Genomic DNA, 18914 nt, shown 5'->3' with positions numbered 1-18914 from the left:
ATGCATTGCGGGATTATTAAATCAAACTAACATATCCTTCAGATCACAAACTTATCATTTTTTTTTTCTGCAATGGATCTCAGAAATTAATTTCTCCTATTTAACTGGAAATTTATAGCCTTTCACCACAGATTTCCCTGCCCATCCAGTCTCATCAAAACCTATCAAATAGCCAACAGAATAGGAAAAAGTGTACATTACTGATCATCAGGAAAATAAAAATTTAAAAGGGACAGCACCTCGGAATATCTCTTATGAAAAGGACTAAAGATAACAAGTTTTGCTTAAGTTATGAACCCCTTCCTCACACACTGTTGGCAAGAATGTAAATTGGAATAGGGACATTGGAAAACAGTATTGAGTTTCTCCAAAATAAAACCTGAAAATAGAATCACCATATGATCCAGAATCCCTGGATTTGGTGCATATATCCAAAGAAACTAAAATCAATATGTTGAAGAGAGATCTGCATTCCCATGTTTATTGTAGAACTATTCACAACAGCTAAGATATGGAATCAACCTAAATTTCCACTAGTGGATTAGAGTAAATAACAAATGCAGCATACATACACAATGGAATACCACTCAACCTTTAAAAAGAAGAATAGCCTATCATTTGCAACAACACAGATGAAACTGGAGGATATTATGCTAAGTGAAATAAACCAGGAACTAAAAGACAAACAATACCTATTTTGATCCAATATCCTCTAACATAAACTACCAAACATTAAGTGTGTTACATAATCATGAGTGATAATGGCAATTTTGCACTCAGGAAAAGAGCATCAATAGTTCTACTCAACAAAGCCTATTTGAATATTATATTCATTCTATGCATAATAATGTAAAAACAAAGTCATGAAAAATGCATAAAGAAAGATGTTTTGCTTGGAAAGAGGCAGCGATAGTCATCTTCAGTTGTTCAAGAAATGTTATGTGGAAGTTAATCATATCTTAAATAGCTACAGGAAGAAGACCTAGGGTCAAGTTTAAAAAGACATCATAGTAGGATTTGTTTCATAATTAATAATAATTTGTTAATAAATAAAATAAGACCTACTGAAAGGATGAAGGAACTATTTCATAGTTGGAAGTTTCCCAGCACTAGAATTATGCAGAGAAAAAAATGATGACTTATTATGAATATTTTCAAGAATCAGACATTTATTTATCTATTAATACCCTGTAAATTTACACTCTTTTTCTGTTTCTTTGGGTTTCATATATTTTATCTGGCATTAGATTAAAATTCGCTTTCTCTTATTTGGATCCACATGGTTCATGGTTATTTACTTGGTATGACCCATGACCTTGATCTGAAATCTTGGTTCCATGCATCTCCAAATTCTTGCTACTTTTCCAATTTTGACGTTGTGCTTGATAGCCTCCTGTTACTAAAATCATCCCACTTTGAATTTCTTACATGATTCCAAACTTCATCCCTAAATCACCACCAGGTCCATGGATTGTTCTGACTGTGCCTGGCTCTCCTGGTTGTCTTCTGCTTGGTGTTTTCTACCATGTCTTGGTTTCTGAAAAGAGTTGCCTCAGCACACTTAACTGCCTTAAGAACCTCTGACTGGGCTCTGATTTCCTTCCATTTTCCTGTGGCTTTATGCCCTTTAATTCCTCATAAACTAACACAAGTCCCCCTCGTACACTAGCCTGCCATACTGCTACTTTAATGATTGCTTGTCTTCTTTCAAAATCACTGTCTCAAAACCAATGTTTGCCAATAGTTATGGGATGCAGTGAGGATTCGTCAGCTCTGGCTGCCACAACAAAATACCACAGGCTGGGTGGTTTAAACAACCAAAATTTATATGCTTACATTTCTAGAGTCTGGCTGGTTTTGATCAAGGTTTTGGCCAATACAGGTGCTGGTGAAGGTTCTCTTCCTGGCTGGCGGAAGACTGCCTTATAGCCCTGTCTTCACATGGAAAACAGACCGAGTCTTTGGTGTCTTTCCTTAGAGAGGCACCGATTCCTTCAAGAGGTCCCCACCATCATGAAATCATAGAACCCAAGTCACCTCCCAAAGACACTATCTCAAATACCATCTCACAGGAGGTAGAGCTTCAATGTATAAATTTTGGGAAGACATAAACATTCATTCAACCTATAACAAACTGTTATATAATCACATGACGATGTGGTTCCAAATTGTATTTCTAGCTTCATTTCTTTGTGTTCCCTTAAAAAGCCTCTCTGCTTCAACTGCATCTGTATTCCTTCCTGATACTCTTTTAGCTCTCATTTTCTCTTTCTTAAAGATCTGCCCCCTCTCATTTATTCAAAGTTTACCCATCATTAGTTTATTGTATTGTATTTCTATTTTTCTTTTTACCTATTTCAATTTCTCATTTTACGTAACTTTCCACATGGAGTGGCAACAGCACTAATCATGGTTGTATTGATGCTTCCACAATTACATTGCCATTCTTTTTCATACTAAAACCATATCGTGGATTTCTTTGTACTGAGCATACAGGTTTCTAAAAAAGTAATTGCTGATGTGATTCATCTTCAGACTTTTCTTCATTCAACAGCATTTAATGAGCATGTACATGAACTAGCAGGTTAAATATAATTCTCCACTGATTTGATTTTTAAATTGGTCATTTGATTCTTAAAATTTCAACTTTCCCTAAAACTTCTATGTGAATACCTTAGAGGAAAAAGTCCATCTCTCTTTTCTTCTTTTTCTTTTTAACTTTACACAGTCAAACTCTGCTTCACTCTGGCTCATTGGAGACTCTCGGGCGATGTTCTTAGTGCCCAAGCCTGTCAACATTTTCTCTCCAGGTTCCACTGAGAAAAACGTAAATAGAGAGATTATGGTGTCCTTTTAACTTCCCCAAATTTCAAAACATCCAAAGGAAATAATTGGTAAAATAAGACAAAATAAGTTACTTACTTCTCTTTATCCTCTGACTTCAGTTTCTGGCAATCATATGCACTGAATAATTAGCTCAAATGCAGAATGAAATAATTCTCAAGACAATTGCTGATATCTGCCAGCACAGGAACTGAAAATGGTAGAATTAGAAACATATCTCAGATCTCAGATACTGCCTAGATCAATTTACCCATTTGTTCTGTTTCCCAGTGATGGCTTAGAAGTCTATAGTAGAGGTTAACATGGTTGCCCTCAAGTAATAAAGTGACCATAAATTAAATACTATCTACTGACCCTACACCACCCACCTCAGACTTACCTACATGCCATATTTTAGACACACAGCTTTAGTGAGTTGAGGGGGATAACTTAAAGACATGCTTAAGGAGTTTAGGAAAATCATAACAAAAAAGGTAGTAATAAAAAACCAGAAAGAAAAACATTAAAGAGAAGAGGATAGATTTGCTTAATAACTAAAAGGAGGAGGAAAGAAGTACAGAGGGTTTCCTACCTTGCTTTCATGGATTTGGTAAAGATCTGAATACGAACTAAAAGACAAACTAAAAAGCATCTTGAATTTCTCACAGGCTAGAGGATCTTGTCACATCCACCACTTGCACCAGTATTTTCGGTGTTAATCTTTGAAGGGAGCAGTCAAGTGGTAAAATCTCTGAACCCTCTAACTGATGTTGAACCAAAATAACTACGTGAAAACTGCTGCTTTGTTTACATGATTCTGAAAAGGGCAAAATGGTTTGACGGTCTTTTTCCTGATTGATCTGATATTTGGACATCATGCACACTGAGCCTTGGAGGAATAGCCAAGCAGCCTAGCCATTTGGGGGATTGTCAGCATGACTTTTTTAATATTCTCTGGCTTTTCTCCTGAAGTTCAATAAAGGCCATCTTTCAGAATCACATAAATCCACTTACAGATAACAACACAACAAAAGGATTTATTCTCTTTAGGTGAGAGTGAAATGTTTATTCATTTTTTTTAAAAATCTCCTTTGCCTTTTGCCTTGGGCAAAGTTTTGGTCCCTGTGTTCATTTTAAGCTTCCCTTGAATCTGTCCACCTTCTTTGAATCTCTACCTCGTTTTGTCCAAACTAGAGGATAACAGCCTCTATTACTTTATATATCTTGTTTCCAGAAACAATAGCCTGTGGCACTTCCATTATTTATTCTCTCTCCTTCTGTCAGTGACACAACGGTCTGCTGCTTGCCAAGAACTCTGCTTTTCCAGACCAGTGATTCCATTCCCTCCAGCATTTTCTCGGATTTAATTTCTTGCAAAGAAAAAAAGAATATGGTTGATAGTTCTGTCAAACTGGAGCTCAGCTTTGAATAAATTAGGCTGGACCTTGGAAAAATCCTGTGTCTGATATCGAGACTGTTGATGAAGATGTTAGTGTGGTCATGATGGTTGTAGGTAATGGTGATGGCGATAATGGTGGCCATGGTGGTGGTAGTGATGGTATTGGTGGTGGTGCTACTGGTAATGGTGATGGTGGTGGTGTTGATGGTGATGATGAGGATGAGGATGGGGATGGGGATGGTGGTGGTGATGGTGAGGGGACATGATGCTTATGATCCCTATTTGTTGGTCTGTGTGCTTTTCCTTCTGAAGAGTCAGGAGTTTGGGGGATAATTTGATCCAATTGTAGAATAATGGAGAAAAATATAGCAAAACTTTAATAGGCTAAAGTGACATCAAATAAGTACAGTCAATGTTCTATTATTTGACTGATAATCTTAAGACTGGAAAATAATTCAGTTGCCTGTGCTGAGAATAAAACATTCAACAATATTTCACTTTTACTTCTGCCCTGGCTGCAGTTTCATGTTTGCATCACTCTCTTTTATATGAGAGCTATTTGCAAATATAATTAAATTAGATAGTATCTAATGTTTATGCCACCTGAGTAAATTAGTCTATTTGCCAGAAATTGCTTACTAAACATTCTCCCAAAACTTCTCTCAAGCATTCAGAGCTTATTTTGGCACTGGGAAGTTACTGGACAGATTTAAGGGAAGCTGGTCTTGCCTATAGGTTGAAGTATTTTAGTGAGAACTTATGATATTCACTTATCCTGAATGTTTATTGAATGCCTTTTTATGTGGTAGATGTGAATCAAGCAGAGGAGAAACAGTGTTTATCTTGAATACTAATGGATGACATAGAATTGCAAACTTCACAGCACAGTAAGAAATTTATTAAAATAGACTTCCGTGAGGTACATAAAAACAGGAGGAAAGAACATCTAAGTGTCACTTAGTGGGCAGGCAAGGTTTTACTTGTGAAGAGATCATTTTAGCTACGACTTCAAGGGAAAATTTAAGCAGAAAAACCTTTTCAAATAGAAGAAACAGAATCCATAAGAGTATATTGGCGTGAGTGCATATGGCTGTTTTAGAATAACTGCAACAACTCCAGCATTGCTCTGGAGCAGTGGAGTGTGGGAGAAAAATATTTCTGATTTCAGACAGCAGTAGGAGTCAAGCAGACCACATCACATGGAAGTTCTTATAGGCCTTTCTTTGTGAAGGTTTTATCTTCTATCAACTAAGTTTAATGACATGTTTAGCTGTTAGAAAGCTCTTGGAGAAGTCAAGGTAGGAGACAGATTAGAGTGAGTGGGTGGACTTTGAAGGTGAGAGCAGATTGAAACTCTCAACTAATACAAGGACAGTAGCAAAGCGAATGAGGGGATTGATGTATAGAACAGAAAAGAATTAGTATCTTAGTGGGTAAAAAACATTTTAAAATATGGGAAGGAATAGGATGATTTCCAAGTTATTTGTTTACTACATGGGAATGAAAAATGCCAAATAATGTGTAATTTTTTGCTAAATTTTTCAGTTTCAAAAATAATTAAGTTCAAGTTCATAGAAGGAAATGTAATTAGAAAGGACTACTTGCAGAAGTATTAGGATAGAAGTGAGGTATCCATGAAATGGTACATGCAACACTCTGTAAGAAAATACAATTTTCCTAAATGACTTAGAATTCACTTTCTATTTCCTATTATGTTCCAGAGTCTCTGGACCCATATCTTTCTCCAAATAAAATTATATTTCTAATTGGAGAAATATATAAAATTCTCCATCACAAATATTAGTAAAGAAGGACAGAAGAAGAGGAAAGAAGAAAAGGGGGAATAACTAATAATTATTCTTACAAACATGGGAAAGTAGAGAGTAAGATTTTACTTTTCAGGTTGGAAAATCTGACCTGACATGTCCAATAAAACAAAATAAAATTCAATAGTAAAGTCATCATGCTGACATTTTCAAATATTAAGATGTCATTTTTCATTGCCCTCAAGCAAGGTCTATAATATCAAGGGACAGATATTTGCTCTTTTATTAGAAAGGCTATAATATTTCTATTTGTTTCATGTCCTCTTATTGGCTTCTTTTTGTGCAAGTTGGTAGGAACTTGGAACAAAGCCTATAAGATTAGTGCCCATAATAAAAGAATCAAATGACAAAAACAAAACAAGAAAATAAAGTAGGAGAATTTATCGCCTTCTCCAATCACATTGTTAGTGTATCAGGGTAATTCCAATACTATCAAGAATAATAGGGTTCTTGATCATATTTTCAAGAAAAATATTCTGGATGATATCCTCGTGAAATTCTCATCAATGCCCTTACGTGACACAATGCCAAGTGTTGTTAGGGACAGAAGAGGAAGTACAGCAGAGGAGCATGATCTCTTCAGTGAAGTTAGATTGGAACAAGATCTTGAGGGATGATTAGAAATCAGCTCATCAGAAGGAAGGGAAGATTTTTTGCATTATGAAAAGGGAACCACATGTACAAAACCTCAATGCAGGGCTTTGGGCTGAGCAGGTTTGGGGTATTTGTAGTAGGTCTCCAGGATGAATTTTAGAATTGTGAGGAATAGTGGCCTAGGAAGTATTATATGAGACAGAAGCCTTCCAAGTTTAGAAGTTTAGACTTGGGAAGAAGTTCGCAGATTTTGAATGGAAGGAGGAGTTGTAAATTTACTGCTTTATAAATGATAACATATTAATATTATTAATACTAATAAAATGAACAAACAGCTAACACTTTCTGAGTGCTTATTACAAGTGCCAGACAATACCTACTTTGGTCCTAATAATATCCGTGGATGTAGGTAAGATTTTCATCTCCCCATCTTCCAGACTTATAAACTGAGGAGTGAAATGTGTAGGGACCATGTATAAATAGCATCAGTGACACATGATAGAACAGATATGTTACCTGGCCCAGGATAGGACCTCAGCCTCTCCATCAAGATTACTGTTGGCCTGTCAAAATGCAGGGGGAAGAAAAGCCAAGGAAGTGTTCAGGGTCTGGTCTCATGGATTAAGTCAGAGACTCTAGGGACTGAACAATCCTCAGGACAGAAGAGGTTGCAGGTGAGCCTGTGGTTGTACTGTCACTCGGAGCAAGATGTCTACGCTGTCATGCTTGTTTAGAGAGAGCCACTCTTACCCTTGTAGTAGAGGCGGATCTCTCAGCCAGGCCCCTGTCAACTGGGTTCCTGAAACAATGCCCCTAATTCTCTGCCTAGTTCACAAGTGGTATTTGCTTTCCTTCAAGGATATTTATTTCCTTCCTTCCATTCATAGGGTTTTGTTTCTGAAAATGTTGCAGTCTATTGACTATGTAAATGATGTAGTTGCCTTTCCATGAAAATGCATAAAATTCCTATTGCGCTGTGTGTACTACTATTGGCTTTCTGTGGTGGTTGGGGTGGGGGGGATGTAAGTAGCTTAGCACCATTGTGGGAGAAAGAACATCTGTTTGCTTTAGAATCCAAAAGAAGCTCCTCACATGGCTTCCTTCTAAAGCAGATTAGTAAGCAACTTGTGAATAAATTATCTTAAGGATCTTTCTTACCCATAAGAGTAGGAGTTAAATGTCCCTTACAACTGATTCCATCATTTTAGCAGTTACATGGGATCCACTCTCTCTGGGATAGATTTTTATAGTACAAGGTAGTTTCCTCTGATTCCCTAAAGCCTTTTGCTTAGGATTTTAGATCTCTTTCTGATCCGTCAAACCGACCTAAGAATATGCTTCCCTGGATCTTTTTTCCTTTCATCCCATGCCTGCATTTATCAAGTATTTGCTCTTCACTTCCTATATGCAGGGTCTTTTCAGAGGCACAAGGTTTACAATATGGAGTGAGACACAGCCAATCCCTTTAAGTAAGAGAGGAGTCAGAAGAGTTCTATGTGCTGTGAGAAGGCTAGCACACTTTTTTTTTAGGAAAAGTGAGAGGTGAGACAACCAAGGCAGACGTGAGCTTATCAGGAAAAATATCATAGACAATTACTTTTCATCTAGGATTTGAATGATCCAATCCAACATGGGAAAGTCATGGGAATGGGTGGGTGGCTAAAGTTAGTCTCTTATTGCAGAGAGAAGAACCAGTGTGCACAAATGTAAGAAGGTAAAAGAATCACCATCCAGGAAACCTTACTTATTTCAATTCAAATGCCAGATCAATTTCTGGATTCATTTAGCATAGTGTGTTCCATGGTATGATTTTTTTCTATAAGATGTTGATACATATACCATTAGAAGATACTATTCTCTAATAAAATAATTTTGAGGTATACTGAAATAATTGAAGATAAATTGGTTGCTTTGTTTTACATCTTTTACTATACCAGTGTACATTGTAGCTCAGATAGCAAGGAATTGAGGGTGAGAACATTTTTACTTACTCTTGGAACTAAAGTTTCGCGGAGCAACTTTGTAAATGCTGGTTTAATATCATAGTAAGTTTGCGGGGAAACTCTGATGCCAAAGTTTCAACAAACAGCATTGACATAAACTTTACAGATGCGAAAATGTGTGTACTTTAACTATGTGACTTTTTACCAGCTACTAGCATTCTGTAGATTGCTAGAATTACATGTGAAAGCCGCCTCTGATATCCAAAATAATCTGAACCATGACACTGAAGAAACTAATGGAGTTTGTACCAATATGAGGCAGGATTGTATTTCAATATTCCAAGAGTGCTTTTAAGAAATGTCCTAGATTAGCATCTTAGTTATTTCTGGTATTGTCCAGATGTGTTTGTCTTATGTTGAGGACCTATTGTAACTTGAACGTTCATTTCCTTCAGTTTCCTATGTAGTATTCTACTGCACAAAACCAATATGTAGGTATGTTTAATGAGTTATATAAACTTGATTGCTAAGCAGGCAGACCTTCATGGGAAATTGACATCTATGATTGCCATTGATTTTTCATATGAATTTGGCAATGATCAGCTTTCACATTGAGAAAATTTCTTTTTTTTTTGTTTCATCTCAAAGAAATTTATTATAAATTGTGATCATCTGTATACTTTCTTTTTTATTTAGAATATCATATTTTAAAATAAACTTATTTTTGTATTAAGATAATTTACCCTCAATATTTACTGACTTATTACATTTACTACAACCTCAGATAAAATATTGATTACAAGGAATGATAATGATCACTCTTACTAATTCCTAACTTTAAAGGAAATGCTTTTAATGTTTAATTAATAATTATATTTATTTTCAGTTTTTTTTTTTAATTTTTTATTGTTGGTTGTTCAAAACATTACAAATTTCTTAACAAGCAAGTGACACACACAAAATCTCCTACTACTTTTCCATATCACAAAGGGTTAAAAGCAGAGGGGAGGTGAATTTTGAGGACAATGAGAGCTCTTTCTCATTTTCTTTGATATAAATGGATAAGTTCTCAATAACTAAATCCAGTGTTGCTTTCTTCTGTAGTCCTAGAAATATATGAGAATCCAATCAGCTGATTTATGACTCATATTTCAGCATGGATAAAACTGAAAAAGATTGCTCTTCTCATCGGCTCCTAAACCCACTCCATAACTATGTCTTATATTAAAACCTTGAGTAGGAAGCACCGAAGTATTCCTTTATTTTGGTAGTTTTTTTTTTTCAGTAAGTATTAATCATCCTAATACCTTTACTTATTGAGATATGTTTTTCCCCAAGATGAGACTATTTACATTAATACTTTCTTGCTTCTTAAATCATTGTTTAAAAAATGTAAGCAATATACTATGTATACTTATGGGACCAACCCCATTACCCATAGATTCTGAGCTAGAAGTTCTCACTCTAGCCTGAGAGCAAAGGAATGCAGTGTATGCACTGATCCCACGTGGTCATGAGGACTCCCAGTTCACTGTGAACTGCTAACTGTTCTCTGGAAAGAATTCTCCTTCCTTCTCACATCTGTGTTTTATCCATTGAGATGTGTTTGCCCAGTTAGGATCAGCCATTTTTCTTCGTCCATAATTTTCCTAGTTATAATTTTAAAAATATTTTAAAAATTGGTTTAAATATCTTTTTTTTACAAAGAATAAAACATTCCCCTCAAGCCCAAGGGCAGGCCCATACTTGTGCATATTCAACCAGGAGCACCTGCATAATATATACCTAAGCTAGACCTCCCTTATCTATGGGGACCCTGCCTGGTTCTAGGTTGAGTAGAGGATTTTAGTTGAAATTTATTCTGACTATAGGTGAAATATTCCCAACCTATACTAGACTTAATTGGTTTATATATGCATTCATTCCTTCATTTACTTATTAGCTTAATTTCTACCTGTAATCCGATGCAAAATGTTTTACACCTTTGTATTTGGTAAAATTGAAACAAACTGACAAAACCAATACAAACCAACAAGAACTCTTCTAAATGGGAAACTGAATGCATTTTCAATGTCGTTGACATAGTCGGGTACTGCTCCCAGGTACACTTCTTTATTTCCGTTTCTTTTTCTCCTCCTTTCTCCACTTCTCTCTTCCCTCAAGTCCAGGCTCACAATCACCTTTCCTCAGTGGCTGATACAGCTGCAGCAAGGCTGTGTGGGAGAGCAGCGACCACCTCCAGACCTTCTCCCTCGTGTGCCCTGTCTTCCCGGAGACAGGGCTGCACTAATGGGCTGCCTACTACTGGGCCTTCATTTGCACCTTCCAAAACCAGGGTTTCCCCTTGCTCTTCAGATTAGAGGTCAGAAGGTGGATCTGTAAAGCGCTTCTCTCAAAGATTTTCCTAGAGCCCCTCTTGTCATTTAACGGTATTTATGGCACAGCCAATTTTTACTTACGTGGTCCTGGCATGAGAATACAAATTCTCAAAGCAGCTTAGGGATCATTTTTGTCTCTGCCCTTCACATGGACCACAGCAGTTCCAATGGCCCCAGATAGGGCAAACAGGTAAATTTACACAGGTGAGCATGCATAAATCAGAGCTACCAAGGACTATTTCCGGGAGCACATCCTTCTAAATTAATATCCCTCCTTTTTCAGTCATTGCTCTGTCTAGGGCCATTTAAATATTCTTGTAAACACATTCAGATCTTAATTAAGTCCTTCTGTCTTTCAGGAGAATGTGTAGGACATTCTTTATTGATCACAAGAGTTCCAACATTTTCTTATTTCATTAGATATTCTTACAAGCAAATAAAGAAGGTTCATGGATTGTCATTAGTAGGCTCTCTTCTAGGATGAGAAGGAATATTGTGTGTCTAAACTCTGCTTACACAATTAATTTCATAGGAATCTCACCACTGCCCTCAAATTTACACACACACACACACACACACATTGGATTATATTCCAGGAAGTTATAATGTATCTAGAAAACTTACTAAAAAGGAAATTAAGGGAAAGGGGAAAAAAGGAAAAGAATTTAAAAAGGGAAGACAGGGAGGGAAAGAAAAGGGATGACAAAGAAGGGGAAAAGAAAAGGGAAGAGAAGAAAAAGGAAAGAAGTTGAAGGACAGAAAATATAATGTGGTCATCTGCAAAAAACGGGATTTAAGTAAATAATTAATGATTCATGCATTAAGAGCTAACATATTTAAATATTTGTTATCTACTGGCTTATTTGCTATGCACACCACATATGTTATCTCCTTTAATATTTCTAATAAATTTCTATTCTTCTCATTGTAGAGAGGAGGTGAGAGGCTTAGAGAGGTTAAGTCGATTGTCCAAGGTTACACAGCTCTGATTTGGAATCCAGAAGTACTCTCTGCCCTAGAATGTAATCTTTATTGCTTACCTAAGAAAATTATCAGAAAAGAGATAATTAAGTTAGTATATTATATATCTACCTATCTATCTACATGCACACACACATGCACACATACGCGCGCACACACACACACACATATAGTCAAACTATAGGACATTGCCATTTTTATGAGTCAAAATGGTTGAACACGGGCAATTATATAATTCAGCCTAATAAGTATGTTTGCATACATACATGCACTTCATATTTATGCAAATAAGTTTACATGTTCACACTGTAATTAATATTTCTTCTAGACATATTGAGTTTAAGGAAATATTCTAAATACTTTACATTCATAGTTTTACACAGTCTTTCCACCAAACTTATGAGGTTGGTGACTTTATTTTACCCATCTTATAAAAGGAAACTAAGGCATGGAGAGATTATATTTCTTGTTAAATGTCACCAGTTATGACAGGGCTACCATCTGTCCCTCACTAGTCTGATTTTAGGCCTCATTCTCTTGACCCCAAGTTGTATCGATTCCATATTTTATGTATCCATCTCTATACATTGTTAGGAGGAAATACATGCCGGGGTAAATATTATCACCCTTATGGTTTGCAATTTTTGCATTTTGCCTTCATATATCTCCTCCCACTTCATAGCTTTTCCTTGTTTTTATTTAATATTTAAATATTTAAATGGATGAGGATTAAGGTATTTAAGTAACTAATTCAAGGTCACACAATAATTAATGACTAAAGGAGGACTCAAACTTTAAGTCATCAGGCCCCATGGATTTTCTGTTTCAGTACTATGCCCTGAACTATGTAAATTCAGATGCTTATTTGAGAAGCAGATTATTAATGAGAATAAAATTTATATTGTCTTGAAAGCTCATTGTAATAGCCACCACAGTGGATATTTCTGATGCACATATTTTATAAGGAGTGTGATCCCCTCTGCTCTTTGGAGTTAACACTTCATGACAGAAATGTGTATGTCATCTTCAATCCCTCCTCCCTAGTCTGCACATACAATCATACATTCCAATGTGTGTATTTTCGACTCTTATTATTTTTAGAAATGTTCAGGGTCATAAATCACTGTCCTGACCTAGGTATTAATCTTCTTGTCATTGGTCTTGTCTTTTCAAATTCATCTCCTTCACAGTGATTGAAGAGATCTACTTAAACTACAAATTTATTTGGAGTAGATCCTTTTTAGAATTCTTCATCAGATTCCAATTATGGGATAAGGTTTGAGTTTCTTAAGCACAATATATGAATATTTCACAACTCCCCTCTCTTAGCCATCTTCTTTCAATTCTCCCAGGAAAAAAAAATTGCCTTCCCAGCACCATTTAATTTATATGCACTGAAATGTCTTGCTTCTCTACATTTTCTCAGACTACTCTACCACATCATTGTGATCATATTTATTGCTTAAGTCTTCTCTTCAGAACAGTTTTAGATGCACAGAAAAATTAACAGGAAGTTGGAGAGACTCCCCATAAACTTCTTAACGCAGCCTATGCATAGCTTCCCCACTAGACCTACCATAACCACCCAAAGTACTCAGTTTACATTAGGAGTTACTCTTTGTGTTCTGTATTCTGTGGGTTTGAACAAATGTGTGTTGGGATACATCTGTCATGACAGTGGCAAACCGGTTTATTTCCTTGCCCTAAAAGTCCTCGGTGCTTTGCCTATTCAAAATCTTCCAACTTTTGGCAACCATTGATCTTTTACTCTCTCCACAGTTTTGCCTTTTCTGGAATGTCGTGTAGTAGGAATCATACTGTTGGTAGCCTCTTCACGTTCAATTCTTTTACTTAAGAACATGCATTTAAGGTTATTCAGTGCCTTTTTATGGTTTGTTAGCTCCGTTCTTTATGGTGCTGAATAATAGTTCATTGTCTGGATGTACCACTGTTTATTTATCCACTCACCTCCTAAAAGACATCTTGGTTGCTTCCCAGTTTGGGGAAGTTGTTATGAACAAAGCTGCTACAAACATTTATGTTCAAAGTATTTTATGAACATAAGTTTTCAACTCCTTTGAAAAATACGAAGAAACACGATTGCTTGATCATATGGTAAGAGCATGTTTAGTTTATAGAAAAATGCCAAACTATCTTCAAAAACGGCTGTACCATGTTGAATTCCCAACAACAGTGTACAAGAGGTAGTGTTGCCCTCCATCCTTCACGGGATTTGGTGTTCCGGAGTTTGGTCATTTTAATAGGTGTGTAATGGTCTTCTTAATGTTTTAATTTGCATTTCTCTGGGAACATGTGATATGCAGTATCTTTCCATATGTTAATTTTCCACCTGGTTATCTTCTTTGATGAGGTATCTGGTTCATGACTTTGGCTGGTTTTTAAATCAGGTTGTTTTCTTAGTATTGAGTTTTGAGAGCTCTTTGCAAATTGGGGATAACAGTTCTTTATCAGAGATGTCATTTAAAAATATTTTCTCCCCATTTGTGACTTGTCTTCTGATTGTCTTGACTCTTCCCTTCAGACTTAGATATCTTTAAGTTTAGTGACACCCATCTTATCAATTATTTTTCATGGATTATGCCTTTGGTGTTGCATGTGAAAATCGTTGCCATTCTCAAAGTCCTGCAGATTTTCTCCTGTGTTATCTTCAAGGAGTTTTACAGTTTACATTTAGATCTATCATGCATTTGAGATAATTTTCAGAAAGGTGGAATGTCAGTGTCTAGATTCAAGTTTTGCATGTGGGTGTACAGCTCCCAGTCCATTTGTTGAAGGCCATCTTCATCCTATTCTGTTGGTCTCTTTCCGGGATCCCTCGTCTTTTTCATTGACTTATTTGACTTGTCTCTTGCCAATGCCATATTATCGAAATTAGTTGTATCTAATCTTTACAAACAATTTGAAGTAGGTACCATAGTATTCCATTTCAGAGCCTTGCCAGGTTTGCGGTAATTTTCTTGGGTGATATCTGGGGTTCTCTGTTTCTCTGATGAAAATCCTTCTTCCATGTCTGCCTGATAGAATCATACGCATAATATATTTTCAATCATTCTGTGTGTGGGAACTCAGCACACATGCTGTGTCCTGGGAGCACATCATGGTCATGGATTCCCATTTCTTAATGGCAGCCAGGTTTTACTATCCCTATTACCACACTGCTCCTAGGCTGCAGCCTTTGCTCAGGCCGTGTTTCTCAGAGTCATGCCCTTTAGTACCCGGGATTCTATTCTCAGGCCTAGTGGACATGCCAATACCCCACATTCCTGCAAAAGTGGAGTTTTGGCTTGATCAATTCCAGGGTGCACATACATACTTCAAGCTTTTGGTTCTAACTTGTGTATCCTCAACCTTCTCTCCCAAGGATTCCAGTGCAAACTCTGTTCTTACGAAGACAGATATGCAGCATTTTCCTGTCTGGGGGCAAGTTTGTAATTCTTTTTACTGTTTTCCATACATTGTTTGTCTCTCTTTCCTACCAGGTTGTTAGCAACATGAGAGCAGGGTCTGGATCTTACCTGTTCAAGAGTGTATCTCCAGCGCCCAATGCCTGGCCTAACTAAGTCAACTCATATAGTAAGTGCTCAGTAAACCTTTAAATGGATTAATACATTTTACGGACATAATATAATTTGCTAAGAAGTCAAAATAGACTTTTGGAAAGGCAGATACATCAGGTCAAATTGGATATCTGATACTTTTGTTAAAAGGTAATTAATCTATATGGTCAAGTTAGAATATTTTTATGAACTCTAGTTTAAAGTTCAACCACAAACCAAAGTCAAATTATTAGTTAAGATATGTCTGGTATTCCAAACTCGGTAGATTTAGGTTATCAGAAAGAAGAGGCATATTCTACCTTAAGCACATAGCTTAATATGTCAATTTTTTCTTAGTTTAATTTTTTTAAAATATCAGACTTTTTTGAACCTAGCCCTATATTTCTCCTAGCAGCAATGACTTAGAATTTTCAGTCAGTTCCTTGGAATTGTATAGTTCCCTGGTAGATCATGTTCTTAGCATGTTCCAAGGCCCTGGGCTCAATCCCAGCACCAAAATATGAGTAAACAAACAAAAAAATGAATGTAGTATTTTCAAGTTTGGTGTTCATACTGATTTCATGGAACAATCCTTGTGAATAACAAGAACTGACTCTATTGAGACTCACAGTAAGGGGCTGGGTTGTGAAATCACAGAGACTGGCAAGCCTGAAATCTGCTGACCAGGCCAATAGGTGAGAAATTCAGGCAGAAGTGAATGCTGCAGCCTTGGGGCAAAAAATCTTACCAGAAACCTTAGTGTTTGCTTTAGGGCTTCAACATATTAGATGAGGCCCACCTTCATGATTACCAAAAATCTTGTTTACTTAAATTCAACTGATGCTAGATGCTAACCATGTCGACAGAATAACTTCAGAGCAACTCTTGGATTCATGTTTGGACAAATGACTGAATACCATGGCCTAACTAAGTCGACTCATAAAATCAATTGTCATAGTCACATAATCATGATAGATATTGAGGTACTTACAGTAAGGCCAGTTCACTGAGTGGTGTTTTTTTTTAATAGGACTGAGTCCTAACTATATCTAGACAGGTAGAAAGAGAAAGCAAGATCCAATATGTTCCTGCTCCAAGTGAGATGTCCACATAATTGGGAACAACATTTTTCTCTGACACCCCCTGAACTTCAAGACTGAGCATCAACTATTCACTAGCTGGCACGGAAAATTTTACCCATTTACCCAACTAATGTGCCTTATCTATAAATGTGAGGATGAAAATAGCACCACCCTTGACATCTGGACTTTTAAAATAGATATTCCAACAATGTTAGCTCTTCCCAGCTCTGGCTCCTGGCGACTGTGGAGACAGATGCAGGGGAGTACCCAGGCACAAACTCCCCTAATGCAGAGCAGGCAGACAAGTGCCAGGTTCTCTGCAGGAAAGTGCCTGCTGAAGCCCAAAGACCTCCTGTGTGTCAGAAAGATCAGCTCAGGCTAGGAAGAACATGGAATGGGGCAGGTGCATGGTTTTGAAAGAAAAGAAAGAAAAGCTTTCAAATACATTAGCCTTGGCACTCATTTCTGCGTCCTATGATCAAAGAAAGCCAATCCCACAGCAGAAAGAAAAAGTATGCTACGGACAAAATACAGATTCCCAATGCCTTTGATACCATTTTCTTTCCCAAAGCAGAAACCACTCACAAATTCAGTCACATAGAGGTCACAGCCACCCAGTGAAAAGCTTTAGTTAATTAGCTCCTATATACAATACTAAAAGAAAAAGTCGTGTGACTGTGTTTCCACTGTTTTGTTTAAAGGTTGCTCGCTGGTGTGTGAGTGTAGTCATACCAGCCAAAGACAGGAGACTAATTGTGGAAGGTGAAATCAAGACCTTGCTCTTGCAAAGGCTCTCTGCCTGAGTGTACCTGCTCCCTTGATCCAACCCTGTCCCTGACCTCTGCATCATAAAGTGACAGACCTTGGGAAGAATCAGGGGACATTCTAAAGCAAAAATAAAGCTGTCATTTTATAATCAAAAGTGTCAGAGCTCAGACATCAATGGTAATTCAGAAAAGTCAGTAATGTATTTTGGACCCATGCTTACTGACATTTAGTGGCTATTCCACATAAGAGTTATTTTTGAGTTGTTCTGGCTTTGTAACAGAATCATCAATATTGTGTCTTTGCCTTAAAAGTATTATTTCCACCTCACAGCTTCCCCTCACTGGGCCACACGACATAAGCCACATCAATTTTAACATAGAGGTATTTATTTTATTTTGTTTTTATTTTGTATTTGTATTTATTTTGTTGTAAAACATTTACTTTCTAAAGTTCCTTCTCTGCTTTATAACAACAAAAAACAAACTCAGCATTTTTGCCTTAATTCAAATAACTGTCAATTGTTAAGTTATTTTTCAGGTTCTAAATGAGTAAAGCAAATATATTAGATATGTATTTTTAATTTGTAAATATATTAAATTATTTGATAAAAACTAACTTATGAGTGAGAGTAGAACCCACGTGTCTCAATTGAGTATAGATTGGGTCTGCTTAATAGGAAATGGGGTATGCAGATTTATGTTTTATATTCTTTGTTTTGGAAAACTTTTAGTTCTATACAGGATAAATTTAGAAGCAAGAGAGTGGCCACCAATCCTTATTCAGAGGTGAGAAGACTGTGAAATAAGATAAAGTTCATCTGAGCATACTTTTATATAAGAATAATTTTAATTAATATATCATTCATTTATATATGGAAAAGAGTCATTTGTAAAATAATAACTTTCATATATTAATATGCCCTATACTATTATATAGAGGTGGCCAAACATAAAATTAATGATTTTAGTTTTTTTGACATATTCCCTGTAGTTTACTTGAATTATGTACATATGCTATATCACAATTAGAAATACAGGGACAAAAATACTCCTTCACTGTGTATCCAAAACTAAACAAGGTCTAACTTAGCAAAATGCAAACAAATATAATATGAAGTCCCAAATGTATAAACATTTTATATATAAGATCATACACACACACACACACACACATACATGACTACAAGACATCACAGACATCAAGAGAGAAAACCTGAACTAGAGAAAAACATTCCTTCATGTGAAAATAATATAGAGATGTTAAGTGTTCTGAGATTAAAACAATTCAGTAGAATCTCTCAGGTTAAATAGATTCACAAAATATTCTAAAGTCTATGAAAATAGAATAAAGATAATTCCAAACAGAACACTAATAAATTATATATATATGCCGCAGTCTGGCTGGGCACAAATCACGAGCCACCACACAGCTTGCAGATTCAAACAGCAACTCTTTATTCCCGAACTCACACCAGCCGTCTACAATCACGTTCTGGGGAAATCCACGTTCTCTGCCCAAATCCACGTTCTCTCCCAAATTCACCTCCACTGGGCTTCTGTCTCC

At 36.4% G+C, this 18914-nt stretch overlaps 1 protein-coding gene across 6 annotated transcripts in view; it reads left to right on the top strand.

Moving 5' to 3' along the window:
- Positions 1-18914, top strand: part of Chrm2 (cholinergic receptor muscarinic 2) — a 132089-nt gene that overhangs the window by 86797 nt on the left and 26378 nt on the right. For 4 of the 6 annotated variants that reach the window (XM_048786897.1, XM_048786899.1, XM_048786896.1 and 1 more), the window contains one exon: positions 15445-15538. The exons of the other annotated variants lie outside the window; for them this stretch is intronic. The gene's annotated coding sequence lies outside the window, so the exon portion shown is untranslated. The remainder of the gene's footprint in view (positions 1-15444; positions 15539-18914) is intronic. 6 annotated transcript variants of the gene reach the window in all.

Source organism: Marmota marmota, unplaced genomic scaffold (genome assembly GCF_001458135.2).
Source record: "Marmota marmota marmota unplaced genomic scaffold, marMar, whole genome shotgun sequence".
NCBI classification, from domain to species: Eukaryota; Metazoa; Chordata; class Mammalia; order Rodentia; family Sciuridae; genus Marmota; species Marmota marmota.
Note: the sequence above shows the minus strand (reverse complement) of the source record. Positions and strands in the feature narration are given on the sequence as shown.